The sequence below is a fragment of the Triturus cristatus genome, chromosome 12 (assembly GCF_964204655.1).
Source record: "Triturus cristatus chromosome 12, aTriCri1.1, whole genome shotgun sequence".
NCBI lineage: Eukaryota > Metazoa > Chordata > Amphibia > Caudata > Salamandridae > Triturus > Triturus cristatus.
The window spans coordinates 70,720,960-70,742,139 of NC_140595.1; the positions used below are offsets into that span (position 1 = coordinate 70,720,960).

General features: G+C 42.1%; 1 pseudogene; it reads left to right on the top strand.

Annotated features, from left to right (window-relative positions):
- Positions 1 to 14,262: 14,262 nt before the first annotated feature.
- Positions 14,263 to 16,290, top strand: LOC146772538 (general transcription factor II-I repeat domain-containing protein 2 pseudogene; annotated as a pseudogene).
- Positions 16,291 to 21,180: the final 4,890 nt, after the last annotated feature.

The window sequence follows — 21,180 nt, forward strand, 5'->3', positions numbered from 1 at the left end:
AAATCTAACATCATCAAGAGGTGTGCCGTGAATTTCTTTGAGCAAGATATATATATCTATATATATATATATATATATATCTATATATATATCTATCTATATATCTATCTATATATCTATATATATCTATATATATATATATATCTATATATCTATATCTATATATATATATCTATATATATATATATATCTATATATATATATTACCTACTGGCGGTCGCCAGTAGGTAGTTATAGTTAGGACCACGTTTCCATAGGAAAACCTCAACATTCTATTTTGAATAACTTTGGCGCCGGTCGACGAATCCTCGCGAATTTCTCAAAATAGGTGGGGCGCTACGCTCCGCTCCTACCCTGAAAGTCTCGGGGGATCCGTCAAGCGGGGGCTGAGATAAAAGGGGGGTCCCAAAACGCGTTTTTCCCATGCATTTTTCCATAGGACCTTTAGAACGAGCTACAGCCCGAACGGCTGAACAGAATTACTAGAAATTTGGCAGAGAGGTAGTCCCTAGGTCAAGGAAGTGCCTTTTGTAGGTTTGGTGTAAATCTGTTCAGTAGATTCTGAGAAAATAGCCTTTAAATCAATATATATATCTGAGCCCGCTTACGGTACGCTTACCGTACGCTTACCGTACGCTTACCGTAAGCTTACGGTGGCGTGCGCGAGCGCGATTCTGATTGGCTCTTAGATCTTAGTAAACATTCGAATCGGCCGAAACCAGGAAGCGGCGTCCGCCATTTTGTCTCTCGCACTGAGTGTTGTTTATCAAACATGATGGCCAAAAACATGTTACGGGGCTGTTTTGACAACTCCCTCCCACATAGTCATGTTGAGGGAGTCCCCAAACATCCCCCAAGAGCAAAAACGGTTTTATTTTTTTTTCGGCAATTTCGCGGGGTACGCTTACCGTACGCTTACCGTAAGCTTACCGTACGCTTACGGTAAAAAAATAAAAATAAAAAAAACACTATCCACACTTACCCCACCCCCTGTGCTTTTGGTGGCCGCAGGCCACCAAATGTGCAGGGCTTATTAATAGAGAAAAAAAACGTAATTTTGGCAACATGAAATTATAAAATCGAAATAAAAAAAACACTATCCACATTGACCTCACCCCCTGTGCTTTTGGTGGCCGAAGGCCACCAAATGTACAGGGCTTATTAAAGTTGATAAAAACCGTGCACGGAACGAACTGCGTTAAGTGGGCGCGCACGCCACAAATGGCGTAAAGTAACTTAGCATTTAAAAAACCGTACAAATTCACTGAAAAAACCATAGGTTTCACACACGTTATAGTTAGGAAATAGCATTTAAAAAACCTTGCTAATTCACTGAAAAAACCATAGGTTTCACACATGTTATAGTTAGCTGGACATTTTACTGATAAAAAACCAATGAAATTCCCCCGTTATAGTTACTGTAGGCAACTATAACTCACGCGACCGTAATCCTCTGCTGATGACATATGTGTCTTTATGAAAAAAAAATATTTGTAATATATGTATAGCTAAAATTTAATGGAAGAAGATATGGGCAAATAAGTGTCTAAATACAGTATTAGCATCAGCAGAGGATTGCGGTCGCGTGAGTTATAGTTGCCTACAGTAACTATAACGGGGGAATTTCATTGGTTTTTTATCAGTAAAATGTCCAGCTAACTATAACATGTGTGAAACCTATGGTTTTTTCAGTGAATTTATATATATATATATATATATATATATATATATCTCTATATATATATCTATATATATCTCTATATAGATATATATATATAGATATATATATATCTATATATATATCTATATATATATATCTATATATATATATCTATATATATATATATATATATCTATATATATCTATCTATATATATATATCTATATATATATCTATATATATATATATATCTATATATATATATATATCTATATATATATATATATCTCTATATATATATATATATATCTATATATATATATATATCTATATATCTCAAACACCGAGGTTGCCCCTAGAGATGCCGCTCACAGCACGGGGTTACAGCACACCACAACGCAGGCAGCAGATAGGTCAGCAGGCTGCATGTCATCCAAAAGCCAAACGCGTTTCGAGCTCCCTCGAGCTCTTGATCACTGGCAATAATGAAGACAGGAGCGTTTGAAAAACGACTTACTTTATTGAGAGTCCCTCCCCAATAAAACTTTGAGTCTGATGTGGCTACACTAATGGACTATCAGGACCAGAATGCCATTTTCCATTACGCCCATTGGGCGCCGAATGGGCCAGGAATATATGCCTCAAGCATTTGAATGCATCTTTATTCACCCCCCTCCCCACGCTTCCTCTGGGGGTCTTCCTGCGTGGGCTTAGCTGGTCCCACTGCCATACACTGCGCAAGTTTTGCGCACTCCCTAGCGATTTATTCATAGAGGCGCAGCTCCATGGGGTCATAATGTCATTGATATATTTAGTCACAGAAAAAAACATAGTTTTAGGGACGTTGTAGTTAGTTGGACATTTGACTCATATAAAACCAGAGAAATTCGCCTGTTATAGTTAGTTGAGCTAACTAAAACTCGCGCACCCACAATGCACTGAAGATGACACATATTACATCACTCATGACATGGTCAGTGACATCACTGATGACATCTCAAATGACATCACTGATGACATCATCCAGTGAATGTGTGTTTGTTAAGTTTAAATATTTTTCATATATATCTATGCCAAGGTGTATTGAAGAATGAGTGCATTTACAAGTGCCTGAATGGATTATTTAATAGGTGCATGACTAACTGTATAAGTGAGTAATTGAACATGTTACTGAATGTATGGGTTAGTGACTAAACTGTGAGTCTGTATTAGTGTCTCAGTTGGTGTATTAGCGGCTGCATTGGTTGGTGAGTAGCTACATGAATGTCTATATGGGTTACTGATTTGTTGTCTGAGTATCTGTATGAGTGCCTGAGGGGGGGGGGGTGTGACTGTGCATACATGTCTGAGTGGGTGATTCACTGGTTGTATAGATTCAAAAGTACATCTGGGAAGGGCTGTATGGGTGAGTTAGTGTGTGTATGGGTGTGTTGGTGAGTGAATGAATGTCTCACTGGTATATGTGTGAGTGACTACATATGTTTTAAGGCAGTATATGTGAGTGTTGGAATATATAAATGACTATACGTGAGAGTAAGTTATTTGAAGAGTGGGTGTTTAAAAGAGTGTCTGCTTGTATCAGTGATTGTATAAGACAATAAGTATGTGTTAGTATCTGCATAAATAAGTGATGTGGTGTGTGTATAAATAATGCATTTGGGGTGTATAACTGTATACGTGAGTAAATGGGTATGTCATTGATTCTTTGCATGACTGACTAGGTGTGTGAGTAACTCTATGGCTGAGTGGCGGACTGTGACTATGTATAGGTGTATGAGTGCATATTATAGTACTGTATTGATGAGTAACTGCATGTATAAGTGAGTGGACGTGAGTTTAGACCTAGGAAATAGTGGGTGGTGTGTAGTATCTGGCATTGTGTGTATGGTTTCAAAAATAGTAGTCTGTATTTTAGAGTGCGTGTATCAAAGTTTATATTAGGCCATCAGTACGTGCATCAGATTATCAGGTGGATGATGTCATGAGTGATGTCACTGACCATGTCATGAGTGATGTAATATGTGACATCATCACCAGTGCATTGCGGGCGCGCAAGTTATAGTTAGCTCAAATAACTATAACGGGTGAATTTCTCTGGTTTTATGAGTCAAATGTCCAACTACCTATAACGTCCCTGAAAAACTGTTTTTTTCAGTGAATTTCTAAGGTTTTTTAAATGCTAATTCCTAACTATAACGTCTGTAAAACCTATGTTTTTTTTCAGTGAATTTCAAAGGTTTTTTAAATATTAATTTCATATTTTAATAATCATAAAAAATATATTTTTTCTATTTCTCGTTGTAAGATTTGGGAACTCTATTATCCCATTTTTTTGGTGAAAAATATGTAATGTTTTATATCTTCCCAAAAAGTATATCATTTTTTTTTATATAGAAAACTGTCCCGTACCGATAGTGTACCAAGCTCCATCAGCACGCAAATCCTATCTGCCTTATTGCTAAACTCGTAAAGGATGCGCATTTCGTATCCGACGGGTTCGTGGCACCGCGTAACATGATATACGTATGTGGTCACGCCAGCTGCTACTTTGGTATGCGACGGGTACGCAGTACCAAGCTGCGCCTTATGTCATGTACGTATAGGGTCACGCCCGCTGCGCGTTGCATATGCGATGACTGCACGCTGCCAGGCCCTGTGTTACGTCATAGACGTATGGTGTTGCACCGGGAATGCCATTCCCTCATTTTTTTTCATCTCAAAACTATATCTAAATAACTTTAAAGTGTATTTGAGAACAAGCGATAATCTAAAATATTTAAACATTTATATATTTCTAACTGTAATAAACTTATATTATGGTAAATATATTCTCAAAATTGTGTCGGATGCGGCCTCCTTGCGCGCTCTGTGCGCGATTGCCATGTGACCTTAAAGAAAAGCATTTGATTGGTTCATTACATTTCCCATTGTAACAGTTGGAGGACCCCACCCATTTTAGTCATTCTCTTTACAGTGTTTGATGAGACTCCTTCTGCTTACAGAGCTTTTTGAAAACATTTTGCTAAATACACATCTGACACCACACACAACATGCAGCCATCATCTTCATCAATGTTCATGCTCTGTAAAGTAGCCTTCCACCTGTGATAGCCATGCATGTACAAGCTACATAACAGAACTTTTCCCCACTGCCAGAGGTGACATGGTTGCATACGCTGTCCACTGCACAATGTAATGTGGTACGGCCCAGGGGCAGTATCATGCATAGATAATGAACACACGGATACAGATAGATCGTGGAAGTGGGTACGGGCACGTGCGCTCAACTCCTTTTAATTACCAGGGTCACATATCCAGTGACGTCTGTGCTGAGTGCGTATGGGGTGAGTGTAAACCAGCCCTCAGGGAATGGTTACTTCTAGCATCAACTACAACAGTAATCATTGGATCACACACACAGATTCAATAATAAAAGGGTCAATAGTTTGTGCTGCAGTATGGTAGGGACACTAGATGTGCAATAATACAGAAAAGATTCTATCGTAAAAGAACCATAACATGTGGTATACTGAGATACAGGCAGTAGATCTGAAATAATACACAAAAAGATTGTACCATAAAGGGTCCATCAGGTCTAGTGCACTCAGATAGCCACATCAAAAGCATTCAGGATGTGCACAGCCAGCGATAATGCGTGCTGCGGCCGGGCCGTACTAGGAGCAATGTCTGTTGCCTACAACACTACATCATCTGCAATAGCGACTCGATCTGAATTGTAAACACTGCTATCTGCAGTGTAGGCCAGAGAGCGCGGTCAGCAAGGGCCCACAGCCACGTGATGTTGACTTGAGCTGTCCTGTTTGCAGTACGCGAAGCAACAAAAACTGTGTGCGGAAACTGTGATGATGCGTATGCGTGGTGCGGACAGAGCGCACTGGAGCAATGTCTTTTGCCTACAGGACTGCGTCATCTACAATCGCAACTCGATCTGAATAGTGAACACTGCGGTCTGCAGTGTAAATTGAAGGCAGTAGTGAGCACAGTCTTCCATGAATACTTTTTCTCACTTTCTCTTCACAAAATACAACAACATAAATTACACAAAACTCTGCAATAAATAAATCAAAACAATTCGAATTGCGGTCTCTGCTGTCCACTGTTATTCAGTGTTCTTTATCACTACCAAGAAGAATTTGGTCATTGTACTAGACCTACAAGTCATCTTAAAAAACTTCTTCAAACAAGTATACTAAAAGGCTATTGTGTATATTTCAATAGACGTTGTAGTTAGTTGCCTACTGGATTCTGTAATTAAAAATATAACCACTTTATCTTAATTGTGAGCCGGGCTGACCCCACTGTAGGCCAGAGGCAGTGGTCATTAACGCCTCACAGCCATGTGCCGTTGGATTCGGAAGCACACAGTTGGTTGAACCTGATCGGAGTGGGTACACACAAATCATCATAAACTTTAACTTCTGACATCCTCAATCACAGAATCAAGACCCCGTTTCACTGTTCCGACCTGCTGTAACGCGGTGTCAACCAAGCACAATAATAATGTGCAGCAGTTAGCTACGGAAGCACAGAGTCTGATGCACCTCAACGGAGGGAGTTCTGTAAAAAACGACAAGCAGCAGGTAATATCGGACATTGTCCATTTTGGGATCCAGACACCGTTCCACTGTTGGAACATAGAGTTGGTTGCACCTGGTCGAAGGGAGTACCTTCATCTCCACTCTCACATATAGTTCTAACATTGTCCATTGTGGAATCATGACCCCGTTTCAGTGTTTGGACCTGCTGTACCGTGGTGTACTCCACCGACTGCAGTCAGCCAACCCCAATAATCATTTTCAGCACTTAGCTACGGAAGCACAGAGTCTGATGAACCTCAACGGTGAGAGTTCTCTGAAAACCCAGCAGCAGGTAATATCGAACATCGTCTATTCTGGGATAAAGAAACCATTCCGTTGTTGGGACCTAGAGTTGCTTGCACCTGGTCGAAGTGAGTACCTTCATCTCCACTCATAGATGTAGTTCTAACATCGTCCATTGTGGTATCAAGACACCGTTCCACTGTTGGGACCTACAGTTGGTTACAGCTGGTCGAAAGGAGTACCTTCATCTGCACTCTCAGATGCAGTTCTAACATCGTTCATTGTGGGATCAAGACACCGTTCCACTGTTGGTACCTGTTGGACTACTGTGTTAGTAGTATACAGAGCACTCCACGGTGCTGGGCCTCAGGCTGGGCATTGTCTGCCTGTGTCGCGGTGGCCATCGTTGATCTCTGGAGCCTTCCCAGCTCGCAAACCTCGACCCAGGAGCTTCCGCCGGCACGTGGTCGGCCCTCTTTCACATACGCCAGTGTCGAAAGGTGAACTGTGGGGCATATGTGCGTCGCAGCGGCCATGGCGGTTTCTGGGTAGCAGCAGGCTGAAAGCATTATTCCCGCAGCCACCTTCGCTCACAGCGTCAGCCTTGTGGCGGTGTAAGCTGCGCAGACCTGCCAGACATGTTCGCCATTCCGGAAGAGAACCACACCCAGAGAAACATGCCTTTTATTCTTACTCCTACGCTAGCCTTGCGTACGCCAAGCCAGCCCACTACGCTAAAGATTTGGGGGGGAGGGGGCACGTACGCGCTATGTTTTCATAATCTTCCCTACTGACTGTACTATCGTGGTTGCGTCCACTGTCCACTTCACTCAATAGACCATCAGTGTATCTTCACATGTACATGTCTGTGCTCTGCATACTCAAGTCTCTCCGACAGATCCCCTCAACACTTTGCATTGTATACTTTTATAATCGAGAATCACTTGCCACCGTCGCACATACTTTGCTCCCATCTCTCCACGCATTATGCATTGTGTGGCAGAGGTGCTATGTTTGGTTTGTGTACATGGCTAGCCACGGTTCCCACAGTACGTAGTGTCGTTGTGTCTGCTAGGTGTACATGTTTTTTGTCATGTTGTATGTGATTATATAAGGTAGCGCGTTTATTTACGAGCAGTGGTTTCTCCCATTTACATATCGCTGTCTTAAAGAGGATACCAAAGTTTTCCTCACAGGTGAAAAGTGGGACCACAATGGCAGTCATTCATTACTATGTAAGAATGTCCAACTGCACAACGCTTCTAAGCTTACAGACCCCAATCTTGCATGCTTTCTTAAAAGCATGCCAACTCCCATAATCAGACCAACATTCACACAGCTTTCTAACGGCAGTTATCTGATTCTTAATAACATGGACTGCTACGCAATGTGAGCTGGCATACCGTATGTCCTTACTGTTTCAAAACGGATAACTTCCTCTGGCAATCTCTATTCCCACCCACACAAAGTAACTCCCAAAGTTCAACTTGGCCTTCAATACCTACTTTGAAAACAGATTTTAGTAAACGGAGCAAACTGAAAGCGCTTTTGTTTCAAACAGAAGTGTCCCTCACTTCTCCAAAAGTAATTAATCGACTGCAGGTAGCACGAACTTCAAGTGAAATACACTCCCTTTTAAATACGAACCTCCCATTACACTTTGTGAATTGTTGCACAATTTTAACACATCTGACATTTAAGGTCTGGCACACTTTTTTAACACTGTCTCCTCCGGCCTTCTGACAGGCTTTCAAACTGTTTATATTCTAATACCAGACTTCATTCATTCCATCATCTCTGAAATAACAGGAACAGTGCCCATAATTCTCGCTCTGTTTGAGGCCATCCTACTACTATTTTAGCTTGTTAAAAATGGCTGCGCTCCCTGTGGTAACAAGCATGTCCGACAGAATATGCCTCTACACGAAGCAACATCAATACTGTGAAAAAATGGAACAACTTTTCGGCTGCCTGCCTCTATTATCGGAGCCAGCTACAACATGACATTTATTTACACATATACAATCTGCTTGCAACCATCTTTTTATTGCAAAACTTGCCCAGTCGACTGGCGAATGGATCTATGTCTTGCCAACATATCAGCAAACGCTCCCGATATGCAGCAGGTAATGGAGTATCTTGAAAACCATGAACTTGAACTTGATTGTTCAGGCAGTGGAGCAATGGCGGATGCAACACAAAAAGGTATCCTGGCGGAATGAGATTCCTGCGCAGCCGCGAAAGATCTCCTGCAACGTGCGACCTTTGACAACATCACAGATTGCCTGCCAATTCAACTTGCCGCTCCAACATTTGAGGAACATTACTGTCCCTTCGAGGATATGAATTGGATCGCTTCGCTTTTCTCACACGATGGCAACAATCGCCTCTTGGAACATTATGCATCTCAAGCCGCTGAAGAACTTTCGGACTGCAATCTCCAAGACTTGTAAGCAATTCACTTAATTCTTGGATTGATTTTTTCCAACTTTTTTGACTTTTTCCTATAATTGTTTTTAATACACTTCAATTGAACTATTTTCATATAATAACTTTCTAAGTATGCTTAGACATTTGAACTGTGCTTTTATTATTGGCCCTTACGTCTCCACACTAACCAGGGATGGATGATGTATGGCCTATGCAAATACGCTATTTACTTGCTAAATTAGCCTAAACCATTTTGAAACCATATCTATTCTTTGTACACACGTCTCTCTGCCTGCCGGTTATCCATGAAGCCCTTTCACACAAATTAGCTCATCCTCATCCTCCGCCTCTGCTCACGAGCTGGCGATCAAGATAAAAAAACACAGCATTGTTTAGGAACTGGTTGGCACAGTGTGGTAATCCTATCCTACCTTTATTTTCATTCTACAATTTACAGTCATTCATGTCTAATAGGTATTGTTTATGTCACATGGAACTGTAACATGTAATGTGGAATTGACTGATGCAGGAGCTCAGGTTTGAATACAGCAGAAGCGGTTGGAGTTTGCCTCAGCTGGATGCCTTCGCTCTTGCACCAGTGGTTCCATTTATGACACTTAAATAAAGACACTTTTTATATAACTTGCAGACTCCATCGCTTTATTCCACACAGCCACTTTCTGAAACACACCGGATTTCACCATTTGTCTTCTGTGGCATTGCAACCTTCTGCATTATATTCTTCACGATTTATTTATTCCTGCTTGCTAAAACACTCCATTCGAGTCTTCAGACCGGTAGGGGTGAGTAGTTTGCTCCCACTCCCGCTATAGTCTAAACCCATACTAACACCACTTGCACAGCTATGCTACAGCGGCCAGTATGCTACAGCGCCCAGAGTACATCAGTTTACAGCAATCAGCTCATGGTTTCATCCCCGAGTGTACCGGCACCTCACCTCCGCACCATCTCACTCTGGGTAAAACAGCACTTTCACACCCCTAGGGGTGAATACTTCGCTTCACACTCCCTGTGTAGCACACCCTAACCACCCCACAGAGCTCACAGCGCTATAGTCTGAACCCATACTAACACCACTTGACCAGCTATGCTACAGCGGCCAGTATGCTACAGCGCCAGGAGCACATCAGTTTACAGCAATCAGCTAACGGTTTCATCCCCGAGTGTACCTGCACCTCATCTCAGCACCATCTCACTCTGGGCAAAACAGCACTTTCACACTGGTGCGGGTGAATACATCGCTTCACACTCCCTGTGTAGCACACCCTAACCACCCCACAGACCTCACAGCGCTCCTACCCTCCTCTTTCCTACTCTTTTCACCCTTTTTTCCCCTTACTCGCTTCAACGGAATCACAAAATGGCTGCCAACACTTCCTAGTTGCAACCTCTCGCAGCCAATAAGCAGCAAGCTCGTGCTCGTAACCCCTCGGCCAATCAGAAGGCAGAATTCCCAAATATCGATATCTGTAAATTTCGATATTTCTCCAAAACTACTAAACGGATTTACACCAAATAAACAAAAGCCTGCTTTCTAGACCAAGACCCTTCTCCCTGCCAAATTTGGGGTAATTCCGTTCACCCGTTCAACCTATAGCCTTGTCTAAAGTTTCCTATGGAGATTAACATGGAGAAAACATGTTTTGGGACCCCCTTTTTTCTTGGCCCCCCCTTGACGAATCACCCCCAAACTTTCAACATAGGAGCTGATATGAACAAAAAATTAGTTAGGAAAATTCATGAAGATTCATCAAACGACGCCAAAGTTATAAGCAAAACAAAAAATGCTCTTCCTATGGATCTTGGTCCTAACTATAACTACCTACTGGCGACTGCCAGTAGGTAATATATATATATTTCCAAAGTAAAGCTCCCAAATGCAGTCGTGCATACGCAGGGACACGGACTCGATAAATAGCTGGTGCCCGATTTTTTTTATTTGCAGTGCGTAAAAACGGTGCTGTCTCTGACGCGTTTCGGACACAAGACGGTGTCCTTGATCACATGACCTACAGGTATCAGAAACTGAATTTAAAGGGAAAGTGGCACTTTGAAATGACGTGAATAGCACTGGAAAACATTGAAAAAATACTATGCACATATATATCTTATACACAGAGCATAGCAATTTTTTTTAAATTGACCATGATTCCAAAACAATATTTCTATGTACAAATGCAATATATTGGCACACACATCATGATGCATTAAGATGCATTCTATTCATCCCCGTTGTATTGCACTCTCCTCTTTGCCATATGCTCATGTGGTGTTATATTATACAGGTCTATCCTATCAATATCTATTTATTTGGCACTAGGCCATAGCAATGAAAAGTGCAATAATGCAAATATAAATTCATAGATTATATAAACATTGATATGTCTTCCATGGATAAAACCAATATATATACATATTTAAAAACCATTAGAACATGTGCAAAAGACGCTGTTGTGCAAAACGGCCTTATTTTTTAATATGCATTGTTCAAAATATACTAGTATGTGCAAAAGAAGCAGTAATCATGTGCAAATACATTGTACAAAGCATTATATATCATAGTACAAATACCCTAACAGCTCTGTAGAGGAAAGTGCCAGTGCTTGTCGAAGCTCAAAAGTGCCAAATAGTGCAATTCAAGTGCACAAATTGTTCAAAAAGTGAGGTTAAAAAATCTCGGTATTGTGGTGGCAGTTCATAATGGCATAGAATTACTTCATCCCATTACTCATTATTAGCCAGCGAAAGGTCAAATATATATACTAATAGTATAAATACTTGTTATTATATCTCATCAGTTGACCTTTGAATTGCTAAAAGGAGTTACATGTCCACAAGGGGTATAGTGCACAGGGAGCCCCCTGACACTGATAAAAATGTTTAAAAGGCAATGTGAGAAAATCAGAACATATCAGATATACGGTCACTGTGGCATATGTTAATGAAAGTACTCATACGTCTAAAATCAGCGGTGTCAAACACAAGGCCCGCGGGCCGAATCCGGCCCGCCAGACCTCGTCATGTGGCCCGTGTAGTAGTGCTGTGTAGTAGTGCTCCGTTCAGCGACACGAAAGCTCTTCGTCCTGCAGGCACTAAAGGACTGTCACTGCAGAGTTAACTTTTGCTGTTTTCGTGCGGCGATCACCCCCACAGGAGCAGCACTTTCCCTTTGACCCCCTCCTTCCCTCCCGCTCCATGGCAGCCCATCTCCCTCCCTCTCCCGCTCCTCAGGCCGGCCGCCATGTTACTGGGGAGAATGTAACAGTTTCAGAAACTGCAGCTCCGAGGGGGACTGTCGCTGTCCTTCCTGCGCTGGGGGCGCACCACGCACCGGAGAGAGGAGTGAAAGGAGGAGGGGCAGGAGGCGGGCAGGAAGGTGCAGCAGCCCTGGGAGCAGCGAGTGCAGCACGCGTCCCTCTGCCCTGCAGGGCCCCAGCCGGCGCTGACTTTGCTCCGCAGGCTCCTGGTCGCTGGTCTCGGCTTCTGCAGCCCAGGATAACGCAGGTAAGCTCTCCCTCCCCCGTGTCCCCTTGTTTCAGGAAATACAGGGGTGCTGTGCTGTCCTGTTCCTCACCCTGGGATCAGCAGGAACTGGGCGAGGAGAAGGATCTTGGGGAAATCCGGAGAGCTAGGCCACAGCCACGCTTCAAGGTGTGTACTCGGGCAGCACTCCCGCCCCCTTAACAATTGACACGTAACACGAGTGAGTAACCTCTATCGTTGCAGACTGGGCCAGAATCGGACAGGATTAATTCTATTCTTGCCTGCCCGAAATAAAAGTGCCATTTTCCTTGTTTGTCCCTGATTCTGAGTCTGGCAGTGTTCTGTACCGCTAAAATGAATACAGACAATTTTAAATAAAGTTCTATTTAAGTATCATGTCCGGGTCTTTGCAGAACTTTAAACAAGAACAAATGTCCATTCTTTTCTCTGGTAAAGGTGGCATTCCTAAGGGTGAGGTATTTAACACACTTTGTAATTGCCAGGTGTGATAACAACTCAGAATTACAACCCCAGCGCAAATAAGGTTTTACATAGGACAGGGTTTGGAAAATCGCAACAAGAGGCCTGACATTAAAGTTGCAACCTGGGTGGTTTTATACCGGCATGACTGATATTGTAATATCCTGCTGGTTGAAAAGAAAAATCACTTAAAGACGGTATTTTTTCCTCTTATCTGTGCATACTTAAACAGTAAATGTTAGAGGAAAACGGTTTAAAATGTGTTATACAGCTGCTCTAATGACCCCCGGCTGTGCATTAAAGTAAACAAAGTACGATGAAAACGAATTGCAGAAATTTCAAATAAAGTTCTACCTAAGAATCAGGTCCGCGCTTGCAGCATCCTTAAACGTGAACAGGCTGCCTCTATTTTTGCCTGGGAAAGGTGTCATATCCCAGTGTTGTACATTCACATTAATTCATTGTGTATAATATTATTGTTTCTTTAATTTCCATTATTGTTCTCCTACCTGTTCATTTGCATTGCACTTTCTCCATCCTATCAAATCACCTATCGTCATGATATGTCATCATAGAACCCTGACTAGGTATTTATATGATGTCATGGAATGTTGGTTATTCGACTTGACTTGCTGATCTGTACTTGACCTGTTACCCTCTGTAAACCTGTGGGCCTTTGTACTATATTGTAATTTACTTTATTAAATACTTTATATGACGGATCCTGTCACATTGTTTTCTGCGCCTTTACAATCCGTGAAGCGCGATATCCCTAATCAGTCCTGGAAAATGCTTTTACATATTACAATCCTGTCCGGGAGCAGGCTTGGACGAAGCTAGTGACAATTTTTTTTTGTGTTTAATGATTGGAAGACAAGTGGGCTGCTGCCCTGTCGCGTGAGGGTTAGTGTTCGGGTTGCCTTCACTCCATTTATTTTTTAAACTGATTGCTTTTCTGATTGCTATTGTAAACTCAGTTAGCAAACGTATCTTGGTGTAGCTTGAAGAAGTCGCATGAGCCACTATTTAAAAGAGTTTTTTCGCAACAACTTACTGTGAGGCCTTTGCAAACATTTGTACTGCCTCTTTTTTGGTTAAGTCTACCTATGGACAGTTTTCAGCGCATGCGCGGCCCCCTCTCCAACGGCTGCCTGAACCCATCTCTCCTGTACTGTAAGTACATATGATGTATGTGGGGGGGGGGGGGAGTCTGCTTATTAGGGGGGGGGGTCTGCTTATTATTCTGCTGAAAAGTCTGAGCGGTAAACTTTGGATATACTGACCACTTCCGTGTCTCTTTACAGTGGTATAGGGACCATAAACTACAATCAAATTAATAACCCAAAAATGTCCAAGAAAAGAAAAGTTGATGCAGAGGGAAGGCAATTTCAGGAGAGATGGGAAAGTGAATACATGTTTGTGATTAATGGAGACAAGCCGGTATGTCTTATTTGCTATGAGGCAGTGGCAGTGATGAAGGAATACAATTTACGCCGGCACTTTGAGACCAAACATGGAGCCAAATTTGCTAACCTTAGCCACCAGGAAAAGCAACAAAAGGTCCAAGAATTAAAAGGAAGCCTGCATTCTCAACGGAAAATTTTTGCAAAAATGACAGCAAAAAATGATGCAGCAGTGAAAGCCAGCTATCTTGTGGCTATAGAAATTGCACGAGCTTCAAAGTGCTTTTCAGAAGGTGCATTTGTAAAGCAGTGTATGCTGAAGGTATGTGAACAGGTGTGCCCTGAGCAGAGACAGGCTTTTAGCAATGTCAGCTTGTCAAGAAACACCATCACAGACCGAGTCAGGGACCTAGCCTGTAATCTTAAAACAAAGTTGGCTGAAGAGGCATGCAGTTATCTGGCATTTTCATTAGCTGTTGATGAAAGCACTGACAATACTGATACAGCTCATCTAGCTATTTTTGTAAGAGGTGTGAAGGAAGACTTGTCTGTCAGTGAGGAGCTCTTGGATGTGGTCGCCATGTATGGGACAACAACTGGGAGGGACATCTTCAATGCAGTGGAGGAATCCGTAAATAAAATGAAATTACCTTGGGAAAAGTTGGTGGGACTTACTACTGATGGCGCTCCAGCAATGTGTGGAGAGAGAAATGGCTTGGTTGGACTGTTATAAGAGAAAATGAAAAAAAGTAATTGCCACACGCCGCTGATAACTTATCACTGCATTATCCACCAAGGAGCTCTGTGTGGCAAGGTTCTGCAACTGGATAACATAATGTCCACAGTCACGAAAACAGTGAATTTTCTGCGTGCACGGGGTCTGAATCATCGTCAGTTCCAACAATTTTTGAAGGAGGTGGGCATGGAACATACAGTTGTGCCATACCATACAGAAGTAAGGTGGCTGAGTAGGAGCACCGTTCTCAAGAGATTTTTTGAGCTTTTGGAAGAAATTACTCTTTTTATGCAAAGTAAAGGGAAGCCCTTGTCAGAACTGTCAGATCCAAACTGGCTGTGCGATTTTGCCATGTTGTGTGACATAACCGAGCATCTCGCCCAACTGAATCTGAGGCTGCAGGGCCGCAAACAAGTCATAACCTCAATGTATGAGGCAATAACAGCTTTCCAGGAGAAACTGCGCCTATGGAAGTCACAGCTTGAAAAAGACAGTCTTGCCCACTTTCCTATCTGCCAGAGCATCTCAACCTCATTCCCAGGTACTTTTTCATGTGCTCGATTGGGTACCAAAGTGAATCGGCTGATTGATGAATTCAATCGACGCTTTTCTGACTTTAAAGGACAACACTTAACCTTTACCAGCTTTGCCAATCCCTTCAACATCGATGTTGACAGTGCACCACATCACCTTCAAATGGAATTAATAGAACTTCAGTGCAACAGCAGCCTGAAAGCGAAGTTCCAGGATGCGACAGTCGACGACTTTTACCGTCTCCTCCCCCCTGCTTTGATGCCACAGCTCCGACTTCAAGCTGCACGTGTTCTGTCCATGTTTGGGAGCACCTATCTATGTGAACAGATGTTTTCAGTCATGAATCTGAACAAGACCAAGCTCAGATCACGCATCGCTGATGATAACCTCCATGCTGTTTTGCGAATTGCTACAGCACAAGACCTAACGCCAGACATCGATGGACTGAACTCAGGAAAACGATGTCAGCCATCTAGTCAGAAAAGTTTAAAAAAGTTAATGGCTTATGTTTGCCATATGTGCAATAAACAGTGTTTGGCAATATTTGTATGTTTAAAAATTACTGTCTGTTACCAAAAATCTTTTTTCAATAAATTGTACAATAATTGTACATTTGAATATCTACTTGCCATTATTCTGACTATGTTTCTGCTTTCAGAGCTAGTTATTACTTATATTATTACAAAAAACAGTAATAATTGAATGCAGTGACAATAATTTATGATAATAAAGAGTGGACACATACTCCTACAGATACAACCGGCCCTTTGAGGGTGACCAAACTGCTGATGCGGCCCCTGATGAATTTGAGTTTGACATCTCTGGTCTAAAGCCTAGCATAGGAAAATATATAACCGTGCTTCCTAGGGGCTTATTACTGCTAGGCCCTGAGGTGTATGTCCATTCTCGTAGCGTAGATAATCATCCAGATAATCATCCAGGCTGGACATTATGGTAATTTCCTCTCTCACAGGAAATTATGCAGGTCTTCTCCAATATTCAAACCCATAGGGGACTTAGTGTCCAGCTCGACAATGTATCGAGATTCAAGCTGGCGCAATGCTTTCTCCCTATTGCCCCCCGTTTGTATTGTGCCACGGCATCAATTACATAGTATTGCAAACAATTTAAGTTGTTATAGTGTATTGCCTTAAAATTCCTGGCCACTGGGTAGGCAGGGTCAGAGTTCACTATCGCATGCAGATGTTGTATAATTTGTACATGAACTTGTAGCTTCGTGCTACCTACGTAGTACAAATTGCAGCTACGTTTTAACACGTAAACTGCATGGTCAGTTCTACAAGTATAGTGTGCTTTTAGTGCGATAGGTCTGTCCAAAAAAGGTGTCACATATGTGGTGGTATTGGTCCCAAATTTGCAGGCCCTGCAAGAGCTGCACCTAAAGAAGCCCTTTCTAGGCGACAGCCAATTCTCCAATTTGTTGGTTTCTGGGCTATTTCTTACCAGCATTGAATACGCTCTTTAAGCGTGACCGTAGGTGTAGTGGGGAGGACCCTTTTCAATGTTTGGTCTGTTGGGACTATCAGTCATTCCCTGTTAATGATGGTCTTTATGCTTTTAGCCAGTCTACTGTAGCCTGTGATCAGCCTTATCTCCGTGGTGTCCTTTGTCAGAGATTCATTCGATACAGTTCCTGTAGTTGCTGCACGCCTATTTGGATCAATAAGGACTGCTCTGTCTTTTGCATTAGCCTTCCTCATGGCAATAGCTAATTTAGTGGATTTATATCCCCTGGCTTCTAGTTTCTTTTTAGCCTCCATTTGGTGATTTGCCCGTGCTTCTGGTGTGCTGCATGCCCTATGTATGTGGAGGAACTCCCCATACGGAATGCTAGATATTGTGTGCTGAGGATGAAAGTTGCCCGCGTGCAACACAGTGTTGCCAGCAGTAGGCTTCCTGTATAGGCAGGTTTCTATTTTGCCCTGTACTGCGTGCACTGTAATATCCAGAAAATTGGCAACTGACATATCAATGTTGGCTGTAAAATGAAGGTTGAGACTATTAGCATTGATAGTTTCCACAAATTCATTAGCCTGTTCTTTTGTCCCATGCCATACAACAAAAATATATCGATATACCGCCAATACTTTACCACATGCTTAGCCCATAGTGAGGCATGTTGTGACCTGAGGACATGCTCCTCCCACCAGCCCACATGAAGACATGCGTAGCTGGGGGAGAAGCATGCCCCCATAGCCACTCTTAGTTGTTGAAATACTGCATTATCAAACCTAAAAACATTGTTGTGTAAACACCAATGGATCATTTTGATTAACATTTGACTATGGCAGTACATTTCTATTGGTCTCTTGTCCAAAAAGTGTTCTACAGCTCTTAATCCATCTGTATGGGCAATGCTTGTATATAAAGCGGTAATATCCATGGTGAGGAAAAGATATTCATCTGACCACTTTAGGCTACTCAATTGGAACAGAAAATCGGTAGTGTCCTTTATGTAGGTTGGTAAACTGATGACAAACTCTTGGAGGTAAAAGCCAACATAATTTAGATGTATTCTCGAAGGTGCTATTAATCGATGAAATGGTAGGTCTTCCTGGAATAGGTCATTAATTGTTATGCACCTTCGATATAAAATATATATTGGGTAACACTGGAAACTCCTTATTTAGAAACATGAACTCATCTTGTGAAATTAGGCTTTCTTTTCTCCATGCACTCAATTCATCATATATATATATATATATAGGTATTTATGGTCTCGTAGAATTCCTCGACCCACTGGAGAAACGACAAGAAGTTATCCTCCTCATATGTGACATGTGAGGACTGCATGGCAGTACTGCCAACAGAGTGCAGGACGCTGCGCCTGCCGTAAAATGGTGCTATATATGTGAGGCTGCAGGCCTAGATGTACGAGGTGAAGAAATTACAAATGAACAGGAGTGTTCAATTCTATACAAGATTATCTGTTCCAAAATCAACAGATGGTAAAACTGTTATCCAACAATAGATCAAGTAGTCCTGATGTGACGAATACAAGTTATTCAGGAGTCTTGCGAGTTGCTTTGAATCCAATTTTATTTTTAAAATGCCAATTTGACAGAAGCAATCCATTCTACCCAGCCAACACGTTTTGTCCCAGTGGGACTTCATCGGGGCTTGATCAATATCCCAATGTTGTCATCCACCCAGTGTTGGCTCCCGTTATCTCATAAATCCTTATAGGTTCAAGTTTGAACAACTAGATGGCGTGTTGCACTCCCATCTTATCTTCATCCTTTCTGTTTCCTGGTTCGAATGTCCTTTAATGATCTCTGGAACTCATGGTGGTCTACCCGGGGAAACAAGTTGCGTAAGGAACGCAGAGGCATTACCGTGACTGATGTAGGGAATCTGAGAGGCAAGCGTGTGTTAGCTCAGCAAATTGTTACTTGGCAATAAGTAAAAACTTTTTTTTTAAAAGCACAAACAATGCATAATGAAAGAGAAAAATGACTTAACTGCAAATTAGCATTCCAAGACAGTGAGCTTCTGAGAAGCCCACAGCCATTGGTATGCGATTCTTGCTTCCCTTACACTTCTGTCAAGACTCAGGAAGTTCAGTGGTGCAGCAGAGCTGCTCCCCTGCAGCTACCTAAGAAAGAACTGTTAGGACTCTGGACCGCGCAACCCCGATACCGGCCAGCACACCACTCCCTCAAAGCCTGAGTTGAAGTGGGCCAACGGTGCCAGTGTGGTCCCCAGTCCTTCAGAGACTGAGCCCACCTATGGTTAGCCAGGCGGGGACTACTTGACGCTGCTTGGGTACTCTTTGTGCAGCCGTAGGATAACATTGCCGCCTCTGAAAATTGCACTGTTGACTTTTGAAAACTGAAAGTATTTCTAGCTCAAAATGTACTTACCTGATCATAATAATTTTGGTGCCAAATATTATATAAAGATGCATGTTATTTTTATAAATTGGTGTAGATCTCCTTATTGAGTTGTGTGTATCATTTATTGACTGTGTGTGTTTTGCAGCTGTCTAACACTCCTGTCTGATAAGCATAAGGCTGCTCGACCACTCTAGCCTCTAAAAGAGCACCTTGGGATTGCTAGAGCACGCCCTATCCACTCATGAGGGTACACCTGGACTCTTTGTACAGTATACTATAGAGCCAGCTTCATACAAGAATATGCCTCAGCTGCAGTTGTGAAAGCCCCCAAAATAGCTAGGAAATTACTCTTCCCACTAAGGAGAGATGTGCTACTTTATAGTGGAACTCAGTGCAGCAATCTATTGCTTTACACTTGGAGAAGGAGAGGGCAGGACAGCGCCTTGTGTACTAAGATATGGTGCTGCTGCTCTTTTTCTCAGTGCTGGAGGTCTTTCAGACTATCTTGCAGCATGCACACACCTTTGCACCAAAGTGAAAAGGTGTGTGTGATGTCTAGCATAGATTTTGTACTGGATGGGTTTCCTTACAGCACAAAAATACTATGCTTAGACATACTTTAAAACTTTTCCTTTGTTGTGCGTGTGCTATAAGATTTAGCATCGTCAATGTGTGAAAAGTTAGGAGTGATAACATAATTTCTCCTTGTTAGCAACTGCATCGAGGAGGAATACAAAGCACTGTGTACCATTAGTAAAAGATAAGGCTTTGAGTCCAAAACCTTCCGTGGTAGCATGTGAATGCCCATGTTCTACCCCATGAAGCAAAGTAGAACTCATTGAAGTACCTAGGAAAATTTAGCACCTCAAAGGAATTAAAACAGTTTTCTAACACTCATTTATTTGAATTAATGGTTTTCCCGTTTCCCTTGCAAATTAACACAATTGAGACATCACAGTACCTTAAAACATTTAATAGCACATACAAAGCAACAACAAGGTGGCATCTCGTAAAGTGTTTCAAGAGGGTATGTGTTAAGAATATTGGTTGCCAGAGCATCATTATGTATTGTGTTACACGAAGGGCAAATTACAATATCGGGTGTAAATAGTATTCACCCTAAACTGAATTGACTTGTGATACTGACTCTGACCTCCCCTCTCTTGCTATGCGAACTACCTACCCTTAACCAGCTGCCTTTCTAGATGCTGATTGGCCCTTGAGTGCTTTCTGTGAGGTGTTTATGCTGTTGGGGGTGACGGGGTTACAAGCTCTGTGAAGTATAGGTGCCCTGCCCAATCTGAATGCAGGCCTTAAAAGAAGGGTTGCTTTCTTATCCAGTCCTGCACCATAGCATGCTTGGAGGAGAAAAAAAAAGCAGTTTGGGCTTCTCAGTTCTAACCTCATCATACATGCTAACAGACCTGATTCAGGTGGAAGACTCCTGATTTTTAAAGCTAAAAATAGATTTAGATTAGCTGTGTCTGCTCTAAAATGTCCTCTGCCCCAATAAAAATTAGCGATGGAAACAAATCTCCCTGATTTTTTTTATTTTTAATTTTATAAAATCTACCACTTTACAGGTTTAAAATGTTAGCATCTGCTATTTGAACATTTAAAAGGCACATTGTACCCCAGGACCGAGTCTGTCGTGATTTCCTGCCCTTTTAACATGTTTAGTTGGAAAATGACAAACTTTAATGCATTGCATCATAATTGGGGCCACTTTTAAATT